Consider the following 25,624-nt stretch of genomic DNA (forward strand, 5'->3'; position numbering starts at 1 on the left):
AACTGGCTCTCACCAGCGTTCCTCCTATTGTCTGTGATTTAGAAAAACATTTAAATGTCCTTTAATGTCTTCTTACATAATACTTTTATAATAAAAATAGTGGATTCCAGTGGAAACAATGTTGACAATATCGATTATTCTCAGCATAAAGAATCTGTTCTCGATTTTTTCAGATGGGAAAATCAGCTTTCAACCTCATCTTACCTCCCCTGATGGCTCTTCTCTCACTTTTCAGAATGCTCACTGTCCAAGATGAATTTGTTAAACACTGTGTTTTACTCTATTTACCATAATACCAAAGCTGGATGCGCTAGCTAATGGCAATGACTTTCAGATACTATCACCAAATTGAGGCATTGAGTGAGGAGGTTGAAGGGACACCTGCAACCTTTTTCCTTATACTAGAAGAAAAAGCTACAAGCAAAATTCATTTCAATTAATATTTTACATAAAATCAAGATGGTCTGAAGAAAAAAATTAAAATGAGACCCCCAACAACAGGAAGAATATGTCAATTAACCTGGTAGTTTTCCTAATTTCAACATTCAACCTAAGACAAAAGCAAATCTAAGATTTCCAAGGAGAAAAAAATGGAAATAACTTTATTAGTCACTGGTAGAACTCTATTCCAGTTTGGATCAACTTCGAATGCTTTAAATATATATATATTTGACTTGAATAATATCAACAAAAATATGTATTGTTATAGCTTAATAACTTGAACACATTTCCTACTTTGGTTCTCCTAAAATGAATTCTCTTTACCACATAAAAATGGTAGGCAGGATAGATAGCTGCTAGGGCAGGAGGAGGGGAATAGGGAAAAGGGGGACAGTTTATCTCACTCATGAACAAAGAAGTCAGCAGTCTTGGGACTTGCCAAGATAAAATCACCAGATGTTATCCTAAGTTCTGGAGAAAGCAACAACAATGTAAATTCAGTCTGTTGTCCAAGATATCTGGCAGGAGAATCTTGAAATGTACATGGGAGGAAAGTATAAAACCCTTGAACCCCCACCAGGCAGGGCGCTCAGACTAGCTGAGTTGCTCGCTTGTGCTTTATGGCAAGTGTATTCTTAATAAATTCCCTCGATTTGCTTCAACACTGCTTTCTGTCACTCGTCTGAATTCTTTCTCGAGAGAATGACGAGAGCCGAGGAGGGGAGAGCTCCCTGACTCAAGCGGCTCTCTCATAACAAAAACATAAAGTAAATAAAGAAAAAACAACTTTAAAAAGCTTGCTAGAGTTTCAGGTTCAATCCCAGTTGAGCACGTACAGGAGGCAACCGATGTTTCTCTCTCACATAGGTGTCTCTCTCTCTCTTCCCCTTCCTCTCTCTAAAATATATTTTTTTCAGTGTCCTTGGGTGAGGATTAAAAATAAAAAAGGTTTGCTAGAATATTAAAATTCAGTATAAATTAAAATATAAGAATTTTAAAGCCATTTTTTAACCTAGTTCAAAATAATCTTTAATAGCTAAATTTAACTAGAATTTATTAACCCCTAGGTTCAAGAAACATATCTGCATTTGACAAGTTTAGAAGTATAGCTATTGTCAAAAATGCCAAACATGTAGACATGCAACCTATGCATCCAAAGTGCCAAAGGATGGTAAAAGGGGTTCTAAGCTGGAAGAGAAGAGACAGAATGAGTTCTTCCCTTTGTTCTGCAGTGACCACATGACTCAAGTTAGTTATCTTATGTCTCAGAATTTCTGACTTCCTCATCTCTAAAACAACAGGCATCTGGTAGACCATGTCTGGGTTCTTTCCAGATCAAATATTTTGAAAGCTCTAATGCTACACATTCTCTCCACACATATACAACCTGAAAATATTATGTTTTTATAATCTATGAAAGTTGCAAATAAAAGAACTGCATTTTAGCAGACTTTTCCCACTAAAATTTTGAAAATAGAAAAAACATATGATTCTACCATTTTAACATAACTATTTCACTTTTCAATATTAGTATCATCTTTACTACTCATTAGCATTTTAAACCGTACCTTTTTTCCCTAGTCCCATGACTAGAAAAAATTTGTCTTTCCTAACTACTGAATCAGCAGGAATCATGAGATAAGCTAAAGGCAAAAAAAGTCTGAGATATAATGATAATTAGTTTTGTCTTGCAAAAAGTAACTGAAGAAATTCCAATTTTTCCAAAATATTATATTGCAATGTATAAGATAGCTCAGTTGTTAAATCGGTAATAAAAACTAATAGGTATTTGGTGCTATTTATATAGTACTTTCACATACATGACATACCTGTGGGGGTTCAGAACAAGTTACCCCAAAATGTGACTCTATGGTATGAAGATTGTTTGAGCTAAAGTCAACTTTAGCTTCAGGCTCAGGAAGAATTTCTGCCTCCACACTTAAATGCCTAGAAAAATTTGAATTAGAGGCCTTACACATAAGAGATTATCAGTGATAACCTTTTCCACCCACTTATATGGCAGGGTAAACTTCTATTTATTAGAAGTCTATTCTTCTTGCCTGGCTGGGCGTGGCTCAGTGGTTGAATGTCGACCTAGGATACAGGCGATCAGGGTTCGATTCGTACATGCCCAGGTTGCAGGCTCAATCCCCAGTAGGGGTGTGCAGAAGGCAGCTGATCAATGAAGTCCATCATTGATGTTTCTCTCTCTCTCCCTCTCCTTTTCTCTCTCTGAAATCAATAAAGATATATTTTTTTTTAAAAATCAAAAGTCTATTCTTCTTATCATCCTACGATGACCTTATAAAGCCCCCAGGGTACCTTACCTCATCCCTAGCTCAAGATGTCTTATATACCCATGTTCCTTTTCTGTCTCAGAACTCTCCTGCAGGTGGGGTCTCTGACTCTCTCATGTATGCAGGATTACAATATATATGTATTAAATCTGATTATTTTTCTCTTGCTAATCTCTCATGTCAAGCCAGGAGGAAACCTTGAAGGTAGAGAAAGTTTGTTCCTCCCCCACATTACTAAATTTTCATGAATCTATGGGGAAGTATTATATCATTTCTACTCTATCACTGAGGAAACTGAGAATCCCTGGCATTAAGTAATTTTCCAAGATCATAAAGCTATAAAGCACTAGATCCATGACTCAATCCCCTGACCTTTTCCTCTGAGTCTCTTTCCCTCTCTCTATGATGCCATTCCACTCCTTCAGAAACCTATAATTTTCAAAGGAAGCACACATTCCCCTAATTTTAGAGTAGATGGTTGCTCATAAACACCATAAACAATTACTTCATTGATTTCCTATCCTTAATATATAATGTGTCCTTTCAAAATAAAAAAAGGGGAGCCAAAAACTCAATAGAAAATTAAGAGAGAAAGATAACCGGAGTTTACAAAAACTTATTGCAAGTAACTTTGAAACACTTGAAGCAAAAAGGCTCAATCTCAGTCAACCAAATAACTGCAAGTAAAAAATAAACTTTTTTTTTCCCTATCTTATTAACAAACTTTAAAAATTGGTCATGTGCTGAACTGACCATCGTGTAGGGAAAAATTTACTCCTCTGCACCAGCAACAGGCAAAGCACAGTTCAAATCTTTTTGAAGGGCAATTTTATGGTATTTAACAGAACTAAAAACATTTGGCCTTTGACACAGAAATTCCACTCCTAAGCATTTATTTATTGTTTATTTATGTGAGCAAAGGAAAAAAAATGCTTTTTGTGTAAAGGATGTTCCCGAAAGCATCTGCCATTACAACAAAATACTGAAGACAACCCAAAAGTCTACCCACCAGAAGTAATTAAACAAATTTTGTATACCTCATACAATAGAACATTACACTCCAATGTAAAACACTACATTTTTTTTAAAAAGTAGAATAGTATTGTATACTCCTCATTTGTATATGAAAAAAGGATACAAGGAGATCACACCCTAAGATGGGAGCTGGTGCATGATTTTAAATATATCTGGAAGATATCCAAGAAATTCCCCTATAGGGAAGGGAACTGAAGATTTAGGAGTCTGGTTTGGGAGGGGAACTTACATTTCAGTTATTTGAAATTTTAATACTTTTTGAAATGTTTAATTCTTTGCATGCCTTGTGGTTATTTGTGGGATGCAGGCAGCTTCCATGCTTCTACTCAAGTTCGCTGATGTAACAATCCAATTAGATAAAATAATGTACATGAAAGCATTTTACAAACTAAAGAGAATATACAAAGGTACAATTCAGGAAGACTGTATTGCTCCAGCACCTAGTGCCTGGAGCTAAGCCCAATAAGCACAATTCCTTAATAGCTGTTTCATAATGGATTGAAGAATTCTCTATTAAAATGCAAATATCCACCCAGAAGCTAAAACCTTTAAGCAGTGCCTCTCAAACCTTTCCATCAAATTGTCCTAACGCCAAACAGACTGAGGTGTTACCTCAGAAAGCTAGAAAGTATATCAAAGGTCCTCAAATTTTAAATAGGTCCATACTTTATGGATAGAAAAATGTTTTTTCTCACAATTCTTGAAATAAGATTGCTATCCCAGGAAGATATCCCAGGAAGATAGGTTAATCCTGAAGTATTGGCCCAGGAACTGGGATACACCAGTTTGAAGAATTTGGCTTTAAGGATATGTGTTAACTAACATCTTAGGAAAGGAGAGACCTTAAATATGGGGGAAGGACATGGAGGGAAAAGGGCATGGAGGGACACTTGTGATTTAGTCCTCAGAATCACCATTCTTTCAACAAATTACTGAGCTCTTCCTGCAGCTACAGACCCTTGCCCTTGTGGAGCTAGAGTTTTTAGTTCTAATGAGTACTGTAAAATTGCCCTTCAAAGAGGTTTTAACCAATGCATTCTCCACTGGTAGTGTAGGCAACTGCTTCTTTCCCCACACCATGGTCAATTCAAGCACATGGACAAATTTTTTCTAGCTAGCAGAGCTGGGCGGAGGTACACGTCAAGCATGAAATCAAATATAATTTGAAAGTGATACAGAGGGTGACTTAGACATGGGGTTAGAAAGAACTACTTTAGCTGAGTGGTCAGTAAAGGCCTACCTGAGGGAGGGATGCTTGAGCTGAAACCCAACCTGTGGGAAGAGGTTGGCCATATGGAGAAGGGGAAGAATGTTCTAGGGTAAATGTCTGAGATAGCACTTACTTGGTAGATTTAAGGGACAGAAAGGTGTCCGTTATGATTGGAGCATGAGGACCTGGGGATGATTTTAGAAAGGCAAGAACCAAACCATATAAGGCCTTGTGGGACATGGAAAGACAGTGACACGTATTTTTATTGCAATGAGAAGCTATTAAAGGGCTTTAGGCAAGAGAATAATGTGATTTCAGCTATTTTTTGAGACAATCATTCTGTTTGCTAAGCAGGCAATGATCTGTAAGGAGGCAAGACAAGAAGCAGACAGGAGACCACTGAAATAATCCAGGTGAGAGATGACGGTGACTTGAATTGTGGACTTAACAGTGAAGATGGAGAGAAGGTTCAGATTTCAGAATATATTTCAGAGCTTAGGACTTGGTGATAATTTGGATATGGGGTATAATGAAAAGGAAGGACTGGTGAACGAACCCCAAATTTTCAGAATGAGCTATCTGGTAGGAGGAGGAAGGCAGCGGTGTTCTGTGGTCAAGGCTCCTAGGTCCCACCCAAAATGCATTTTCCATTTCTTCCTAAGTAACCAAACCCCATTTTTATTCTAGGTAAAAGATGGCATTTCCCAGCCTCTTTCTACTGCTGCATGAAGTTATGTAGCTAAATTCTGGCCAATAAGAAATAAGTGGAGGTATTTCTGAGACTTCCAGGACAACTGGAAGAGGGAACTAACTCAGTTGCACCTTTTTTGCCCTGTGCTCCATCTTCCTTCTTGCTGTCAGTAAAGAGGAAGATGCATAAGAATTAAGACAATAAGATACCACCTAGGACTTAAAACTATGGACTATTTCACAAATTAGCTCTGCCCACAAAACTAGGAGGTCTGTCCCCTATAAAACAGAGAAAATCTGATTAGTGAGGCAAGAATTTTACATTTATTTGCATGATTGTTGAGTGAACCTCTCTCTCTCCTAAAGTCACAGGGTTTTGTCACAAGTTGCTGAGACCTACACATCTGAGCAACAGAAATCCTAGTGGCTGAACTGACAAAATACAGCAAGTATTTACTATGAGACAAGAAATGTGTTAGGACTGAAGATACTGCAGAGACAAGCACAGTCCCTGCCCTCAGGGAGCTCACAAGCTGGAATAAAATTATTAAACAAGTAATTCTGAAGGAGAACCACAGGGTGTTCTAGCAACCTAAATTCCCTAGCACTGGACTCAGATTGACTAGCCTTTAAAAGGTACACTTCTGTGCATTTAGACATTTTCTGTGCATAACTTACAGAAATAAACCCCATAAATAAATAATTGAGGTATTCTAACTAGTCAATCATCAGGCACTAATAAAGTAAAGGCAATTGCCTATAAGAATACCAAAACAGCATTGGTAACTGTTTGCTTTTGACTATGATACCTATATTTTGAATATTATCCCAGGTGATGTTCCCATAAGGGGGCTATATGAATGACTTCCAAGGAGATTTAAGCTCTTTGCAGACAAATTCCATGTGTTTTAGTCCTTGTAGGACAAACTCACAGAGTAGGCACAGAGTATAAATGTACTTGATTAACATTTTGTGAGTAAAAGAACAAAGCAAGACCAAATTCCATATAGTAAAATGTCCTATTTTTCTTCTACACATAAATGGTTTTCATCTTATACCCTAGATATGCCAGATAAAATCTTAACCAGGCATATTCTCACCTCTAGTTCTTTTAAAGTAGATTGCCTTTTCTCTAAGACTAAGAAAGGAACTCAATTTTTTCCTTGTATTTTTCATTATACATTAGAACATCTGAAGACAAGTAAAACAATCATATAAGTTTAAAAAGTGGAAAAGCAGTAAAAAAAAAAAAATTAAACTCTCAAGGTATTTTGTTTTTACTTTTCACATAAAAATAGATGTTTCCTCTGGTCAGTATGAAAAAACACAGAAATAATTACTCTGTACCCAGAACATTCAAATGTATTTCAAAAAATTTCACTGCTGGTAGAAACTTAACAAGTTAAAGTGGTTTATTCAAAGTCTTTTGGCTGCCTCTATGAGAAAAGAAAGAAAAAGGGGAAAAAACCAAGACACCTAACTTCACAATCAGTAGATGACTTCTCTGTTCATAAATAAGCATTGCCCAAAATGATTTATAGATACACAGATGTTACTGATTTGGACATTTATAATTTTGTGGAACTTTTATTCCTAACGTTGGAGAATAATTCTCTCATTGTTAAACATTTACCCATTCCCACATTCAAATCCCGAGCTTTTATGCGATTATGCTTCTATTACATTGCCAGTCTAGCAGTACATGAAAACTAAATTGTTTTGAAGGATATATAATTGCTTCCAGTTACCACACCTGGAAAGTTTTTATTTTTCTTTTAAAAGTTAAATTCTAATTACTTTCACATTCATAACATTACTAAACACCTTATGTTGCTTCAGCCCCTCTATCCTAACTAAACTGCAGAATTTACTGGAATTAAAAATGGATTACATAGGCCCTGGATAGTTTTGCTCAGTGGTTAGAGTGTCAGCCCACAGACTGAAGGGTCCCCGGTTCAATTCCAGCCAAGGCCATGTACCTCGGTAGCAGGCTCGATCCCCGGCCGTGGTCAGGGCACGTGCAGGAGGCAACCAATAGATGTGTCTCTCTCACATTGATGGTTCTCTCTCTCTCCCTTCCACTCTCTGAAAAGCAATGGAAAAAATATACTTGGGTGAGGGTTAAAAAAAAAAAAAAATCGTTTACATAGACCTTAGATAACAAGATAAAGGCCTAGCCTCAAGCAAGCTGAATATGAGTTTTGGCAAGATTTATCTGTCTTCACTAGAAAGTATTATGTGGAAGAACTGGAAAAGAAGGCTGCGTGCATTTGCCTGGCCCTCCACGCTGACCAAAATATTTGAAAGTTTAGAAATTAGAAATTTGCAGCCTCGTGAATTAAACAGACAACCCAAAATCTATCAAATTTTCCCCAGGATTTTGTACGTTGTACTTTAAAGCATAAAGAAATTTAAATGTCCTGGAAGTGTACATGTTTCAATGCCTTTTAAATTAATCAACTGCTTTTCATAACACACACAAAAAAATTTCATGATCAAATTCCAAAACCAGCATGCACAATTTAGTTAGAGCAGCACTAAAATTACAACTTCAGACTAGCTTTGATAGACAACAGACACTGGATATTTGTTAGCAAAGATAAGCATTTTAGGCATTTATGTTCTCTTTAGCTTCACTCACTACCCATCTCAAAATTCAAATTAGGAATTCTAAATCTTTCAGACCAGAAAATGATTAGATTTGATGGCCAGATGTTTATGTAACATGAATAGTAAGGTTCACAAGGACTAAGAAGGTAGCTGCTATACAATACCTGGCTATTATTCATCAAAAAAACAAAGTGGTCTCAAAGGCAGCCTCAAGCCAGTCACAAAGCAGTTTAATGCCTCCGGCAGTCCAGCAGGTAAAAAACTGCGTGATTCCCTGTGAGAATGGGGGGGTACTTGAATCAGCTGCAGAAGGAGGCTGCAGCCCAGGGATGGGGAGAGGACAGCTGCCCCTCAGCCCCAAACAATTGTTCCCGTATCTTCTGATTTCTCAAGACAAGCCAGAAATGCAGATTAGCATGTGAAATATTCCTATTAAAATGTTGGCATAAAATTTTTAAAAGCACTGCATGGGCCAAATAAAACATGTCTGTGGGCAGATTCAGCCAGCTGGCTGCCAGTTTGAGATCTCAGGGAAACTATGGAGAAAGCTTGACTCTCCCTCCGCCAACTTGGTAATGCACAGTCTCGGAGGCCACTTGGGAGTCTAGTCGGAAGAGTGTTAAAGATGCTTTGGAGACTTCAATTTGATCCTAAGGGAGGCCACTGTTTTTCTACCATACTTTTTCAATGCACTTTACACACACACACACTTTTTCTCACAGATCCAGCCAGGGTCACCAATCATTTCTGAAGCAATTCCATCACTGAGTTAAGGGATATGCTTGTTTGTACCCAAGAAAATGAAAATCCATTAAAACACATGTATATCCCAAAAGATAGACTGACCTTAATTACAGTTGTCTTTGCTCATAACAAAAAAAACAAAATGTACATAACAGGTGCAAATTGTTCTCGGGGCTATGAAGTAACCCATTCAAAATCCAGTAAGCTCATTCTCAATGACAAGGCAAAAGCTTGCTGTTCCCAGGTCACCCTTGCTTTGTTTATCATTCAGCCTGTGTGATGTGGTACAAGCAAAGGGTGTTAACAGAAGAGTAAAGAGAAAAAAGTCCAAACTTCTGAGTTGCACACAGCTCTGATCATGGAGAATCTTATTTCTCACAGAGCCAGGCAACATGGCACAGAGGAAAATAAAAGTTTTGCATCTCAACCAACAAAATAAAATGATCGATGCAAGCATTTTAATAACATAGGCATCATTTTATTGCATTCCCAGAAATGTAAGCGCCTTTCATCTTTGTTACCATATACATGGATGTATTTTACAGGCTTGTTATGTTTTCCAACTATTTACCCACTATCTCTAATAAACGCACACTGGTCACATTGGTTTTAATCAATGGTTCTTAACTTTTTAAAGAAACTGATAAAAATAGAGGGCCAACCCTGCCCCTAAAAAAGGGCACACAATTCTAAGGAGTTCAAGGACCCCAGTGAAGAAGTCCATCCAAGGGCCCTTGTTTAAGAACTCCAGTGCAAAATCACTACTATTTCATTTTGTTTCATATATGCTAACCTTTCAAACACATTGACTTTAGAGTATTCTCTAAGAAACTAAGGCAGTTTATTTGCATGCATTTTCTTTTTTATTTACCTATACTTAAATAATCTCTCATGTTTGAGAATTACAATCATTTTTAAATCAGTCGGGCCAGGGCTGATAAATTAGGCTACTGCATTGGCTAAAAATAGATTACCATTCACTTGCTGAACTGTATGCCTTTTTTACTTCTGGACTATAAGTGCTTTTTCATTTCCATTATTAGTTTGTTACAAATATTTAAGTGGCATGGGAAAAAGGCAAAGTGTAATAGCACCACTTTCAAGAGATACTTCCCTCAGCTATCATGTAAGATGGGCCAATATTTTCCATTTTACTATTTTTTTTAATATGATTGACTTTCAAAATCTATGAATAAACATGGGGCCTTCAAGTATCCTTCGTTCACTTTATCACTAATGCCCTGCTCTGTCCCACTTAAATTTTCAAGGCACTCCTATTATAAAAAAGAAACATGATTTAAGAAATTATCAGTTTATTACCTAACTACTCTAGCAGTAATTATAAAATATTTTAGAGAGCCACCTTATAGTGAATGTCATTAGAGACGCTAGGATATGTCTATTGGGAAATGAAAAATAATACTTCTTAATAAAGGCTTTGATGCTATTACATTCCCCTTCTATAACTGAATCACACTGTTGAAATTTGGTTAGGTCTGACCTCTGTCAACAAACAAGAGATCATGTACTGAACCTAACTGAAAGAACATGATGATGCAGATATCCCGAAAAACAAAAATGTCAACCTTGGGAGGTCACCTGTTTGGGCATTATGTAACATACATGACATTTTGTTTCCTAGGAGGTTAAGCTCATTTAAACACCTATAAATTAGATCTATAGCATAGCCTATTTTAAAAATTATTACCATCAAAAGGCTCTATGTAGCCCAATTGGATTTATTTGCAACTAGATGTTGATATGCATGGTTTGATGGTATTGGAATATGACTGCAATAAAACATCTGAACAACCTTGAACCTAACAGTTCAGCATTTCAGATTTGCTGACAAATAAGGCAAATGTGGTATAAAAATAAAGAAATTACTGTTACCAAAAATAGCCCCTTCCACAGAGAACAGAGGGTTTTTAGGGCAGTAAAAATACTCTGTCTGATGAATACCTCTCTACACATTGGTCCAAACCCATAGCATATACACCACCAAGAGCGAACCTTGTTTAAATTATGAACTTTGGGTGATGATGACACGTCAATGTAGGTTCATCAATTTTAACAAATGTACTAATATGGTGGGGGATGTTGATAATGAGGGAAGTTCTGCATGTGTTGGAGGAAGAAGACAATAAATCTTCCACAACCAGGCCCACATGGTCTTAACAGACAAGCTACTATACTGCTGGATCTTATGAAAAATGCAAAGTATTACTAAGACCTACTGCCTTTAAGGGGCTTACCATCAGCTATCATCTCTAAAAATTCAATCTGGTCTTTCAAATTCTGAAAGATATATATCCTCTGAGAATCTGAAGTTTCCTAAAGTTGAGAAGTGGAAATATCAGAAGGGAAAAATATAGGAAATCTAACCTATCTAGTTTCAAATACAACCTTATATATTTAAGATTAGATTTAGAGCCCCCTCCTTTAGAAGACCTCCCGGATATTCTTTTCATCTGAAGCTGGTTGCTGACCCCTCCTCTTGTCCCACAGAATATTGTGCAAACCTCCATCATTTCACTTACCACATTGTATTATCATACCCCTGGGTCTCTTCCCCTGGAGGCTGGCACAATCCCCTGTGCTCAGAAATGTGTGTTGAATCAGTGAGTACCTTTCCCACCCTTGCAATGTGCTTATCCACAGCACTTAGAGCCAAATGTAAATTTAATCTACAAAAACATTTTCATAGTTAGTGCCTGTTTGTGCTCATGGAAATCTTTTTTTTCCCTGAGAGGCCAAGGTTTTTTGAAATTCTAAGATATCTGTGACTGTAGCAGAGCTCTATAATCACACAGCACTGAGGAATGTCAAAAGAACTGCATTCCAGTTCCAGGCTCAGGCAAACATTTACCCTCCCCAGGTCTACTTTCCTTATCTGAACAATGGAAACAGCAATACCAGCCTGTCTCACACATGTGGTGTGCACAAGCGCTAATAAGATTTATCAGTCATCAAGAAAATATTTTAAAAACTTGGAAATTTTATCACAATAAAAAAAATGGTAGCAGTTCTGCCTTTTTCTTTTAACCCCAATGCATTCTTGGAAACCATGAATGAATGACAGTAAAACAGATCATACTCCCCTAAGGAAATAATATGAAGATTGAATGTTATGTGGCTAGCAAAGAATAGATGTCACATAAATATGCCGTTTTAATAATTGTTTACATTTTTATATTGTATACATATAGCAGAGTATACAAATGTAAATGAAACTCAATAAATTATTTTTTTAATGAATAAACTTACATAACCACCACCCAGGTCAGCACATAAATCATTTTGATGTTCCCTCTTCCTTTCCCAACCACTAACCCCTTTTAGCTCCCCAAAAGTAACAAGTATCTGACTTCCTATCCTGATTATCCCAACTATAGTTTAGTTATACTTATTTTTAAACTTCATATAAGTACAATCACACAGTATATACACTATTTTGTGTCTGGCTTCTTTCAGATATTGTTTGTGAGATATCCATATTGTTGTGCATGTCTGTAGTTAACCTCATTTTCATTGCTGCATAGTATTCCATATAATAATGCAAACCATTATTTATTTTACTGTTAAAGAACATTTTGATTATTTTGACTATTACAAATTTAAATTAATAAAAGTATTCTCCCAACCCTAGCAAATAGGCACAAATATACCACATATTATCAATGTATAAGAAACTTCAGCGTATCATATGCAAATTGCATCTCAACACAAAATTATGCTACATAATACAAAAATATAACTATCAAATCACAAACTTAATCTAAATTTAAAACATCTATACAAGAAACACTTAATATTTAATTTGCATTATTTTTGCCTCTTAAAATTTCAGATGAGGTTTTTGCTTAGTTTATTTTAATGGTTTGTAGGACTCAAACCTAAGTTGAAAAATCTATCAAGGTTAGTCTAAACAGATAATTTCATTTTCTGTTAACATATTTCTCTGTAATAAACAGTAATTTTTTTAAAAGATCGCTTCATTATAAAAACCAAATTTTAACACTGGTTGTCTCTGGATGGAAAGATTTTTAATTATTTTATTTTTTTCTTTTTGCTTACCTACATATCCTAAAGTTCCTAAACTATTATAATTATAAAAGTTACTTTTTTCTTTCATGAAAATCATTTTATTAGTCTTCAGATTGCAATATTCAAAAATAATCTAGTTTCCTTTCCCCACAGAATAAAGTATGAGTGTTTGGATGAACCATCAAATAAATGGTTTATCCATTTATATTTATTTTTGAAAGAGGAAAAAATTGAGTTTATATCAATTAAGTAAATATTAACAAAGTGGGAACATTTAAAATACTAGGAAGGACCTGTGCCTGTATATTAACTATGGGAATGTTCCTACAAGCCACTGAGATTTGACAAGTAGCCATTTTCCTGAGCAAGTACTATATAATACAGGAAATTTATAAGTAAAATTTTATAAGCTTGCTTTGAAACTATGCTTACATTTTGGTTAAAGAACCATTCTAGATACTACTGACAGTATTGTTACTCATGTCAATGCTAGTAAATACAAAAATAGTTTCCTCTAAGAAGAAATGTTATCAGTTAACAACTGAGTGTGAAAATTAAATGAACTACACTGGGAGATCAACGAGAAATAAACAAATAAACAATTATTAAACAACTAGAAATGCTGAGTCACTGAACTTCAAAGGTTTGTTTTTATTTTTCCAGTCTAGTGAAGTCTTGTCCAGAATGCTCTGCATCACAATTTAAGCCGTAATTATGGTGTGCCAAGAATCTGGCAAAGATTAGCATACCAATTTCAGGTCTTTTATTTTATTTTTTTAAGATATTCCTATTCAAGGAAGGTGGTCTGACACAGTGGCAAGACACAGAGGTAGTGAAGGCAGACTGCCTGAATCTGAATGCTTTACTCCCCACTCCCACCCCTGGCTGTGTGACATTGTAGGCCATATGGATGCATGAGTTGTGACTCATAAGTCCCAGGGATAGCCACAAATAAGGGTTCCATTATTTGCATATGCATAAAACTGACAGCCAGATGGGTGGGGGTAGCAGATCCCGAGTGCTTTCTACTTTGCAGAGCCCAATTATAGCCTGGTTGTAAGCAGCCACAGCCCAGAAGAGCCTCTCTGATCAAGGGAGTTCACCACCAGAGTTTAGGGCCCTGACCATCACAGCTGATGGCACCTTCTGGCTGCAGGGTTCACACTGTTCCTCCACTGGCAAAGGTCACTGGACTTCATGCCAGTTATGTGGCCTAGCCAGCCGCCACAAAGAAAAAGAGCACTCCACCCCTGCAGGTTCCCACCTAGACGTTAAGATGCTGGGGGGCTTTTTACCCCTACCCCAAAGGACATGTGTTAGTGATATATTAATAGCAAAGTTTTTTGAATGATTTTCTAGTGCCCAATTTTTATTAAATAAATGTAAACTTCATGTTAAATAATTCTATAATAAAAATAAATAATTTGGAAATGCTCCCTCCATTATTTTCTACTATTGAAGCCAGTGGAGTGGCTAATATGGTACATGGTGGAAATTCTGAACAAATTACTTAGTCTCACTGTGCTTCAGTTTCCTCATCAGGAAAATGGGGTAACAGTCATAGTTCTTACCATACTATGATGATTAAATGAGCTCATGCATGCAAAGCACATTATAATGGTACTAAAACCTATTAAGAGCCTAATCAATGTCTGTCATTATCCAAATAATTGTATTTCAGCCAATCACCCTGTAGCCATTGGCTTCTTTTCTATTCTGAGAAATCTTTTTTCAAGTTTATCTTATATTATTTTAAACAAAACAGAATAGAGAAAGAGTTTATACAACAGCAACAATAATAAAATAACATTTATTATAATAACAGTAATCACAAAACCACCTAACACTGAGAACTTATTAAGTGCCAAGTACTTTATAAGGATTACCTCATCTAATCCTCTGAAACATCCTGTGAGGTAGGTATTGCCCTCATCCTCCTTGTCGCCGTGTTGTCGTTGTCCCCATTTTTCAGATAGGAAAACTAAAGCTTAGCAAAGTTAAATAACTTGATGAAGGTCACATGCTAGTAAATGATAGAGCTGGAACAGCTGGATCTGCAGCACAGCCCTTAACTATTAGGGTACAATGTCCCCTACCAAGAGGTGCCAGTCCTATGTTTGGTATAAACTTATGTTTGGCACTGTTGTCTACCAACAGTTTAAGTAAGTAAAACAGAGAGAGGACAGAACTGAGAGGGGAGGGAAGAAGCAGGCAGGCAGATATTTGAAACCCTAAATGCCTTCCACACTTGGTATAAAGGAATTAGGTGATTAGTAGTGTGCCAATTTTTCTGTATTTAATGTAAAGAACTTCCTCTACTTGCATGGAGGAGGAACCTTGCTGCCCAGAACTAAATGAAGGTCACTGAAGGACTTGAAGAACTAAGCAGAAAGCTTAGATTGGGGGGGGGGGGAAGGGACTTTACAAACTAATTTAAAACTGATATTTTAAAATTTTATGCCTCCTGCATTGTAAGTATTGGCCAAAGAGTTGCTCGCAAGATGTTTTTAACCCGGACTAGAATTTTTTTAAATTTATCTTTATTGTTGGAAGTATTACAGATGTCCTCCCTTTCCCCCCAGTGAACCGACTAGAACTTGGTATGGACATCAGTAAAGCTGCAGCACAGCTGAGCAAACTGAAAGTCAGAGGAGCTAAGTACCGTCCCAGCTTCTCACCACTGAAGGCAGGCTGCTTAGAAAGGTCACAGGGTTGACTGGCTAAAGAGCTTCTCCCCGCCTTTGTGGGGTGGTTGGCAAAGAGGGGAAAGCACAGATTTCATCCTCAAACGCATCTGCGCTGCGCTCCCAGTTGTCTTAGCAGCTGAATGGTTAACACCAGGCCCAATCAGAGACTTATGCAGAGCACTAGCGGAGGGGGCTACTAATGAGACCACCTAAGTTAATTTAGGTCATAAATTTTGTTGTTTGAGAGGGCTGGGCGGGCTTGGGGCAAAGGAGGAATTCAAAGAAGGCTTTCTGGGGCAGTTATGCCTGAGATGAATCAGGTATTTGGAGACTGCATAACAAAGTGGTTCACTGTTCTGGCATGGCTATCAGAGGGACCTGGGTTCAAATCCCTACACTGCTACCTACTATACACTGACAGTTCCTTACCCTTTCAAAATGAGACCACGATATCTCTCTCAAAGCATTGTGAACGTTAAACAAAATCATGTACAATTAAGCATTTAACACAGTGCTCAACAATTAGTGGCCAGTATTACAAAAATTCTAACAATGACTTGCTTTTTCAAATGTTTATAGTGCAAAATAATCCATCCTGGGCAGACCCAGAGACTAACACACCCATCTGAGGTTTCTAAGAGTGCAGTCCTAAGCCCACGTATTAGAATCACGAGGGGAGTTTGTTTAAAAGCAGGTCCCTAGACGCTACCTGTAGTGGGTTAAATAATTACCCTCAAAAGATATTGTCCACCCAGAATCTGTGAGTGTGACCTTAATCAGGAAAAAGGTTTTTGCAAATGTAATTAATTAAGAGTCTCGAGCTCATCCTGGATTAGGGTGGGTGGTAAATCCCATGACTGTCGTCCTTAGAAGAGAAGGGCAGAAGATACACAGAGGACAAAGGGATGTGAAGAAGGAGGCAGAGATTGGAGTGATGTGTCCGTAAGCCAAGGAACACCAAGGATTGCCAGCAGCTACCAGAAGCTAGAAGAGAGGCACAGAATGGGTTCTCCCGCAGAGCTTCCAGAAGGAACCAATCTGCTGACACCTTGATTTCAGCTTCCAAAACTACAGTAAGACAAATTTCTGTTTTAAGCCACCAACTTTGTAGTAATATGTTATGGCAGCCCTGGGAAACTAACACACTGCTCTTAGTAGATCCAGGTTGGTGTCTGGGAATCTGCATTTTATCAATGATTCTGGTACCCATGAACATTTGGAGAACCTCTGCCCTACACTATTCCCTCTGTCCTCAGGAGACTACCCTGCCCCTCCTCTTAGGACTCCCATTCTGAAAATGGATTCAAGAGACACCTGAAGCCAGGACTGTGGAGAAGACCAAGGACTTCTTCCCTGCCTCAGCACAAGATCTGGTTGGGGTCAACCTGGTGAGTCTGTAAGTCTTGATACCCCTCAACTAACCCTCCAGGAGAAGGAGTCTAGTCAGGGTCTAGAAATTTAAGTGGTCTCCTCATTCCTACTTGAGGGTAAGGGTCAAGCCTCTTTGTTTGGTGGTAGGCTCAGCAAAGTGACCCCCAACTCTAACACCAGTCCAAACATGAATTTCACACAAATATGTTCGCTCTTGGTCATATACTCTTAAGAACTGAATGTGTCCACCCAAAATTAATTTGTTGAAACCCTACCCACCAATGTGATAGTATTAGGAGATAGGAGCTTTTGAAGATAATTTAGGATTCTATGAGGTCATAAAGATGGAGCACTCATGAATGGGATTGGAGTACTTAAAAAGTGACTCTAGAAGACTCTCTTGCTCTCTCTCAGCCAGGTGAGGGTACAAAGAGAAGACAGCCATCTGGAAACCAGGAAAAAGGCTCTCACCAGACACTGAATCTGCTGGCACCTTGATTTTGGACTTCCCAGTCCCCAAAACTGTGAGAAATAAATTTCTGGTGTTTATAAGCCACCCAGTCTATGGTATTTTGTGATAGCAACCTGGATACACTAAGATACACTCTTACCCAGGGATGAGCATCTAAATCAGTTATTGGATATAGAGAATCAGAATGATCAGAATGGGGGGGTGAGGAAGAACAGAGGCAGCCTGGTTGGTTTGTTTTTTAATATTGTTTAAGAATCACTGCTCTAGGAAGAATGTCATTCCTGTCCACTCCCCCTCGATTCTATACCTGAGTAGAAGAACCTCTATTAGAGCTCAAGGAAAATACGGATCTTAAAGAAACACAGTTAGACCAAGACAGTGGGACTTGGAGGTTCAGAAGTAAAATAAAAAGGTTCAAAGTCCTCCACTATTTAAGGCTGACACTTTTTTCCCATTTTTTTTAATCTATTTTTATTTTTAAAATAAATTACATTAGTTTAATAAATTATTAAACTAATTAGTAAAATATATATTAGTTTCAGACATACAACTCCACGACTAGACATTTATGTAACTTATGAAGTGATCATTCAGATAAATCTAGTACCCATCTGACATCATATATAGTTATTATAATATTATTGACTATATTCCCTATGCTGTACTTTACATCCTCATGGCTATCTGTAAGTAACAATTTGTACATCTAAATCCTTCCCCTTTTTTCACCCATCCCTCCAACCCCCCTCCAACCTGGCAATAAGGTTGACACTTTTCTCTCATCCCTCCCTCCCAACATGGTAACACCCTCTGAGGCTTAGAAGTCCCCCACATCTGGGAGGTGCTACCATACTTAGAAGGCCTATGCAGGGGTTCCCAAACATTCGTAAAACTCACCAAGGGATTATATTCTGATTCAACAGGTCTAGGGTGGGAGTCTAACTCCAGAAAAGGGAAATATATGGTAGATAACTTAGATAGGCCTCTAGTCTATATTTCATGCTAAAGTAAAAAAAAACAAAGTCAATCTGGCTCACCAAGATACAAGACTAGATAGGGGTCTGGAGCCTGCATGAGTACTCCTTACATGGTATCCCTCTGGAATCAAATGGATTGATGACAAGATCAGAATTCACAACAGATCAAACCTTCTAAAAACAGGAAGGCATCCCCTTAGAGTTTACTCCAATTTCTACATGCTTTACTGATTCTAATTCTGGCATAAACAAACACTAATTAGTTTTGGTTTTTTTAACTCATTTTATCTAAAGTTCAGTAGAAGTACTAAAACCAGTTGACTCCAGAGAAAAACAAAACAGAAACTCCATAGTGCTTCATGGGCTCCCAGCCACGCTGGAATTTTTATCACCCTTCCTTTATGTTTGACAAAGTTTGGTTTCCATCATTTATGATTTCTGATAAATAATAACTACCAAAAAATGTATGCTCAAATCTTTTTACTAAATCAGATAAGAAGCTCGAAAATAATGTGGTTTTCTTTCATGTGCTCCTCAAATTATGTAAGAAGTCTCACCATGAAACTTCCTATTGCAGAATACTTTCTACTATGGGTTCTTGCCTCTGGGTGGATTAAAACCAAACACTAGGATACCATCAAAACTTCTATTATTCATTTCTGTCCCCGCTACTTTACTCTCTATGTCAGTGATAGCTCAGAAAAGAAATCACTTTTACATAACTATCTTTTCTCTTTAATTACTGTACCACCAGTGGTGGTTGCCACCATAATCTTGAAAGGGGCTCTGATGTTGTTCTGGCTGCTCCTTCCTTCAGGGGATCACTCACACAAACATTCAGTGAGCAAGTACCCGAATATGCGAGTCGGGCCTGAGGCCAGAAACAGTATTATCAGAGTCACAAACTGAATATATACCAAGTGGGAAAGTTACCTACATAAATATACCAAAATGATCAAGATTCCTACATATCCATCCAGGGGCAAAACAGATATAAATTCAGGAGAGTCAGAAATGGTTATTATTAAGTCCCTCTAAGGAGTTTATTACTCTTAAAGTGATAATTCCACTAAGTGCATTATGGAATGTTCCATATGAAAGCAACTTAGTATGACAGAAACAGCAGAGGCTTTTAAATCAGACCTTCCTGGGTTTAATGCCAGCCCAGTCGCTTTGAGTAAATCATCTCCTCATATGAGCCTAGTTGTTTTTTTGTTTTTAAATGGAAAGAATAATGTTTATCTCAAAGACAACGTATGGACGAGAGAGGACATAAAGAGAGCATTGTATTGCTTGACACATTAACAAGTACTCAAAATAAATGGTCAGTTCGAAGCGTACTAACACAATTGTTGCCAATTTTTCAATTAAAATGTGACTAAAATCCACTCTTCCACTAAGTTTAATAATCTAAGTACTGTATTAATATAGTTTCTATGTGATTTTCCCTGGTAATCTATCCTCCTCCCCTTTCTAGTTTATTACTAACCAGAAAATCATATTAACTGAGCCAAACCTGTTAAAATCATGTATAAAATAGAAAAGACCAGGTTTTGCATGGAAGTCTTCAAGGGGTTCTTTAGTCTATCGAGTACACTAGAATAGGTACTACATTGACACTGAGAGATCTCTTAGGTCATCTCAGAAGATAAAATCAGCTTCTTAGCTATTTCTTGGCTAGGTTCCACCTAGTTGAGGTTGCCAGATAAGCAACAGCTGATAAGAAAGATGCTGTGGTAGTCAGCTTGCTTGCCAGTAAATGCCTAACAATGTGTTTAAATAGAAAAATACATATATGGACACTGGTTTGGCTTGAAGCAATATTCATAAGCATATGTAGAGTATGCCAATTTTACTGGACACAAAAGGTTCATAGAACTTCCAGAAGGAATAATAATAGCTAAGTCTACACCCATTTCTAATGTGGTAACAGGGTAAGTACATTTTTTAAATTATAAAAATCCTTGCCCAGCAGGCATGGCTTGGCAGTTGAGCATCAACCTATAATCCAGGAGATCTCAGTTCAATTCCCGATCTGGACATATGCCCGGATTGCGGGCTCGAGCCCCAGAGGGGGGACTGCAGGAGGTAGTCAATCAATGACTCTCTCTCATCATTGATGTTTCTCTCTCTCTCTTTCTCTCTCTCCCTTCCTCTTGCTGAAATCAATAAAAATACATATTAAAAAAAAATCCTTGCCCCTTGTTCAATTATAATTTGGTATTTTATCTATAAGATCAATTATTGTCCTATTTAAGTATACAGTACACTCATACAGTTGTCAATGAAATGATTAAGAGCCGTTAAAGAGGTATGACCCTGAACCGAGAAAGGCATTTCATGGCATATAGGAATTCTCTCAATTTATGAGTATTTCTGTGAGACCCCTGCAAAAGTCAGAGTGACATCTCTAAGGAATTGCTGATGAGCACATCTGGTTGGGGATGGTGAGCCATGGTGGGAATCCTTGAGCAGAAGAGGGGAGAGGGGACCCCTGGGGATCCTAGCAAACCACAGCCAGAGAAGCAAGGTGCAGAATGGGGTATCTCAGCAGCATCTGGCCCAACTGCTAACCGTGAAGGCTGAAGATTTCCTTAGCAAATGAAAGTTCCCATTCACAAGACTTTGCACAGGCCTAATGAGAGATGAAACAAAAGATGAGAAGCAGTATTCATTTTACCACTATTGTATCGCTAGTTTTCAAAAATAAATAATTATAAGCAAATCTTGCCAAGGATTCCTTGAAGAGAAAGTGGAATGTTTGACAATGCTCTCTAATGCAATTACGACAAAGACCAGGGACCTTATGATCCAAAAGAGACCCACAGAAGCTAAGAGTAAATCATGTAACGGAATTTGATATACGCCTGACAGCACAATATTCAGGTCACGCAGCCCACTAACCAACAAGTCTTCACTATCTGTGGGTATAGCGCTGGGGAAGATTTAGGAATAAAGAATAAGACGAGATCATTGCCAACATCAGTCAGGCAAAGAAGGAAATGAAAGAGTAAAAGTAGTCATTGCAAAAATCCTCTTCCCTGGGCCATCGCCTCTGCAGCAAATCCAAGCTGACATTGTGTAAGGAAGGCTCCCCATCCTAACTTGAGTCTTACTCTCCAGGCTCAGGTCAGGGGCTTTCTTCAAAGGCCAGATCTGCTGTTCGATAATGTATCTCGGATCATGCTAGGTAACTCTTCCAATCCATTAGTGTGCACTGTTGATTCTGCGGGGACTTCTTTAACGGTAAAAACACTTGAGAACTCCTAAACCATGATCTCCACAGGGTTAATCTAGGAGGTGCATAGAAGTTAAATGACAACAATGCCTAATGTTGAGATTTGGGTTCTCCAGAAGCAGACCCCAAGACAAAAATTCAAGTGCATTTCGGGGGGCGGGGGAGAAGAAACAATGGTAAGGAAGAGGGGAAGGAAGACAAAGAAGGGAAAGCATGCAATAAAGGGTGAGCTCTCAAATCAGCTGCCAGGGTGTGTCTAGAGCTGAATTCCTGGGGAAACCTTGGGAAATTGTGCAAAACACAGTCTCAGAATGGTCTCACCTGAGATTGAGGGACCTGGGACATTTTTTATGCCAACACTAGAGAGTTATTAGATGAGGCCTACTGGGGAGAGGGGAATATTAATTCTCTAAACTGACCTGCTGATCATGGATAAATTGATCTTTGAGATACAGCCCTCAGACACAGGTGCAGATGCTGACAGCTGCAAGTCCACCAGAGCAGAGTGAAAGATCCCAGGGCCAAGGGTGGGTCCTGGCAGCATCTGCTACATCAACATTCAGGTAAATCAGCTCTATTTTTGTTTGTCCAGTAGAATAAGTGACAGATTCATTTAATGTAACAGTACTAGGAAATATAACTCTTTAAAAAAAAAAAAAAAAGAAAACTAGAGCTTTGTTCTTGCTATTTACACAGAACATCTTCAGTCAATGCAAATGTTCAAGATAAATGTAGTGTTTAATCTAAAACAGCTATCATAAATTTCTTCTTATTCAATTTTGTTCATCTTAACCTATAATAAATATTTAAAATATGGAAATACATCATTTGAAGTATGAAGTTTGGTTCCATTGATATGTTTCATTTACTTTAATGTGCTAATTAGCATTTTTATCCATCTTTGGGCCTTATTTTCAATTACAGATTACATTCAATATTATTCTGTATTAGTTCCTTTAGGCTCATTTTAGTCAAAACTGTTTTTAAAGATTTACAATAGGGTAAACTCAAGATCCTCAGCTAACATCTAGGCTAGCAAATGATGTGTCTAGTGTTGACATTTGTGCTGATATTCCCAGCACTACACTGGACTTTTAAAAAGGGACACAAAAGAAGTATTAGACCCAGCCCCCCTACCTATCCTCAAGGAGATCCCAATCCAGCAGATGAGGAGTCAGGGGGAGACCAATACACAAAACTGTGGAGATGGCCATAAGAACAACAGGAACTCAGAGCAAAATGAGACCAGTATGGGTTATGTTCATTCAAAGTGAGAGAAAATGAGACCTTAATTGGGCTTTTAAGAATGGAAAGAATTCTGAAACACACAAAGGAGAAATGGAAATATTTCAGTTTAAAGGGGAAACAGCATGAGTAAAGGCATCTTGGAGGGCATGATAAGGCAGAAGTCAGTGAGGAGATTGCCTGAAAGGAAACTGGGGGCATATAGGGTGTTACAGGATCTGACCCTGACTATCTCTCTAATTCCATCTCCTATATTTCTTTCCCTCAGTCTCTACCCTCCAGCCCCTCTGGACTTATTTCTGTTCCTGCCTCAGGCCTTTGTGTTTCCCATTCACTCTGCCTGGACTACTCTTTCCTGGATCTTGGCCAGGCTGCCCCTTCTCTTCATTCAGATCTTAGCGCAAATGTCAACTGCCCCAGCACCCTCTGTCTTAAAATTCTGTTTTGTCTTCCCATGGCATTTAACTGAATTGGAAATATTCTTAACGAATTTAACCTACCTACACCACTAAAAGATAAGTTCTGTAAAATCAGAGATCTCCTTTGCTTTCTTCATCATTTATCACCAGCCTCAGAATAGCACCCGGCACATGCCTGCCACGTGGTGAGATAATGTACTGAATCAATGACGGAAACAGAGTAACAAGAGTAGAAGAAGGCCAATTAATGGGGCCTTGTAAGCCAAACAGAGAAGGCAAAAAGAAACTACTGTAGATGTCTGAGCAGCGTCTTAGAAAGAGCACTACAAGAATAACACCTGCAACCCTGGCCTGCTGGCTCAGTTGGGTGGAGCATCGCCCCATACACCAAAAAGGTTGCAGATTCGAGGAAGACCTCCCAGCAGAGCACTGCATTGGGCAACCACACTTTGGATTTCATTTTGAACTCTGTTCTTCAGTAGGTCACTTATCTTGCTCTACCTTAGATTCTCCAATTATAAAAGGAAATGTGCTGCTTATTAACTTGATTCTAGCACTAACTGAGCGCGTAAGTGCAAATCATACAGAATAAGAGGGTCTCAGTGCAGTGGGCTGAAGAATCAACTAACTTTAAATAAAATGGCTTAATGTTAAGTGGCTCTAATTAAGGTGCAATTAGTATTAAGGGTACGGAAATGACTTGAAGGATAAGTACTATGTGCATTATATTTTCACAAGGAGAATTCCCAACTGTTTCTGTAATTGCTAAGTTTTATCATGTTTTTATGGCTTTTAAAAATGCTACTGACATATGAATTCACACCATTAAATATTTATGAAATGTCTATATTAGAACAAAAACTATACTTAACAAAGAGAGCTCACTCTTTAAGAAATAAAAATAAACAACAGAAATAGAGCAACAAAAAAGGAAGAGTTAATATGACATTTATTGTCTTCATTCTTTGGCCCTCTGTTAGTTACCATGATACTAAAATCTTTAATACCACCCAGAGACACGGCTATGAGACAGATAACTTCCTTGTGATATATTGAACTTTGCAAGGTCAAGGTGGGAAACAGTAGCAGACCTCTCAGTGTTCTTCCAACCTCCACAGCCTTATCAAGGTATTGTCAATTATGCCATCAAGATACATATCTTTATCAGGCATTAGTCTCATAGTTTACCTTGTGTAGTCTAAACTAATCTAATTGGTTACCAGGAACATGTTTAGAGAGATAAATCTGTCACTCAAAAAATTAATTAATTCTTCCTATTACTAAATATTCTGCCATAAAAATGCAGAAAGGAGTGGGACTTTGCAACACTATCACAATCTGTAAGTATTTAAAATATTGTTATCTCTTAAAGACAAACAATCCATGCCAAAAAAAAGTCAAATGACTAACAACTCACTTGTCAGAGTGCTTTACAGAATAAAAAATACTCTGACACTGTCCCTCATATAGAGAATTTAATATTAAGTTTACAGCTAATGAAAGTTACACTTTTTATACATAGGGTGACTCTAAGTTCTGGTTTGTCTAGATTACATACACTTGGTCTCCCAGTGTAATTTTTCCCTTTCATTCACAACAATGTCCCAGTTAAAACAACTGGTTATATGATCACCTATTTATACAGTAATTTGTGACAATAAGAGGTAACTTCATGATAGTTTATGGTATAAAATCCCTAAACTTCTTGAACAGGCCAAGCTAACAGGAGCTAATTCATGTCTGACTTGAATTTTACCAACAGGTAAAATAAATTAGAATATCTATTCTGGTTTTCAAAGTAAAATATCAATTGTGTCCAAGATTTCTACAAAAAGTATCATATGACCAGCTACCCAAAGATATGCAATAATATATCACATATATCTATCTGTTATCAGACTAACAGTAACAAACTATATCTTTAAAACTGATTGGGGCAAATATAACAAATATAGTAATCTAGTTTGAGTACTTTTTAAACAGAATTTACAAAATTTCCTAATGGAGAAAACATTTTCTTCTAAGTTTGTCCAATACTACATCAAGCCTCTTCATCATATATAGTGTCTTCCATCTGTAAAATGGGAACAATTATTATTGTTAAATACTAGGTAGAAGAAACATAATCATTAACAAATGCT

At 37.6% G+C, this 25,624-nt stretch overlaps 1 protein-coding gene across 1 annotated transcript in view; it reads right to left on the reverse strand.

Annotated features, from left to right (window-relative positions):
- The window catches only part of PLCL1 (phospholipase C like 1 (inactive)), a 312,956-nt gene that overhangs the window by 183,768 nt on the left and 103,564 nt on the right, over nucleotides 1–25,624 (reverse strand). The gene's annotated exons all lie outside the window — the stretch shown is intronic.

Source organism: Miniopterus natalensis, chromosome 8 (assembly GCF_054644295.1).
Source record: "Miniopterus natalensis isolate mMinNat1 chromosome 8, mMinNat1.hap1, whole genome shotgun sequence".
Taxonomy (NCBI): Eukaryota; Metazoa; Chordata; class Mammalia; order Chiroptera; family Miniopteridae; genus Miniopterus; species Miniopterus natalensis.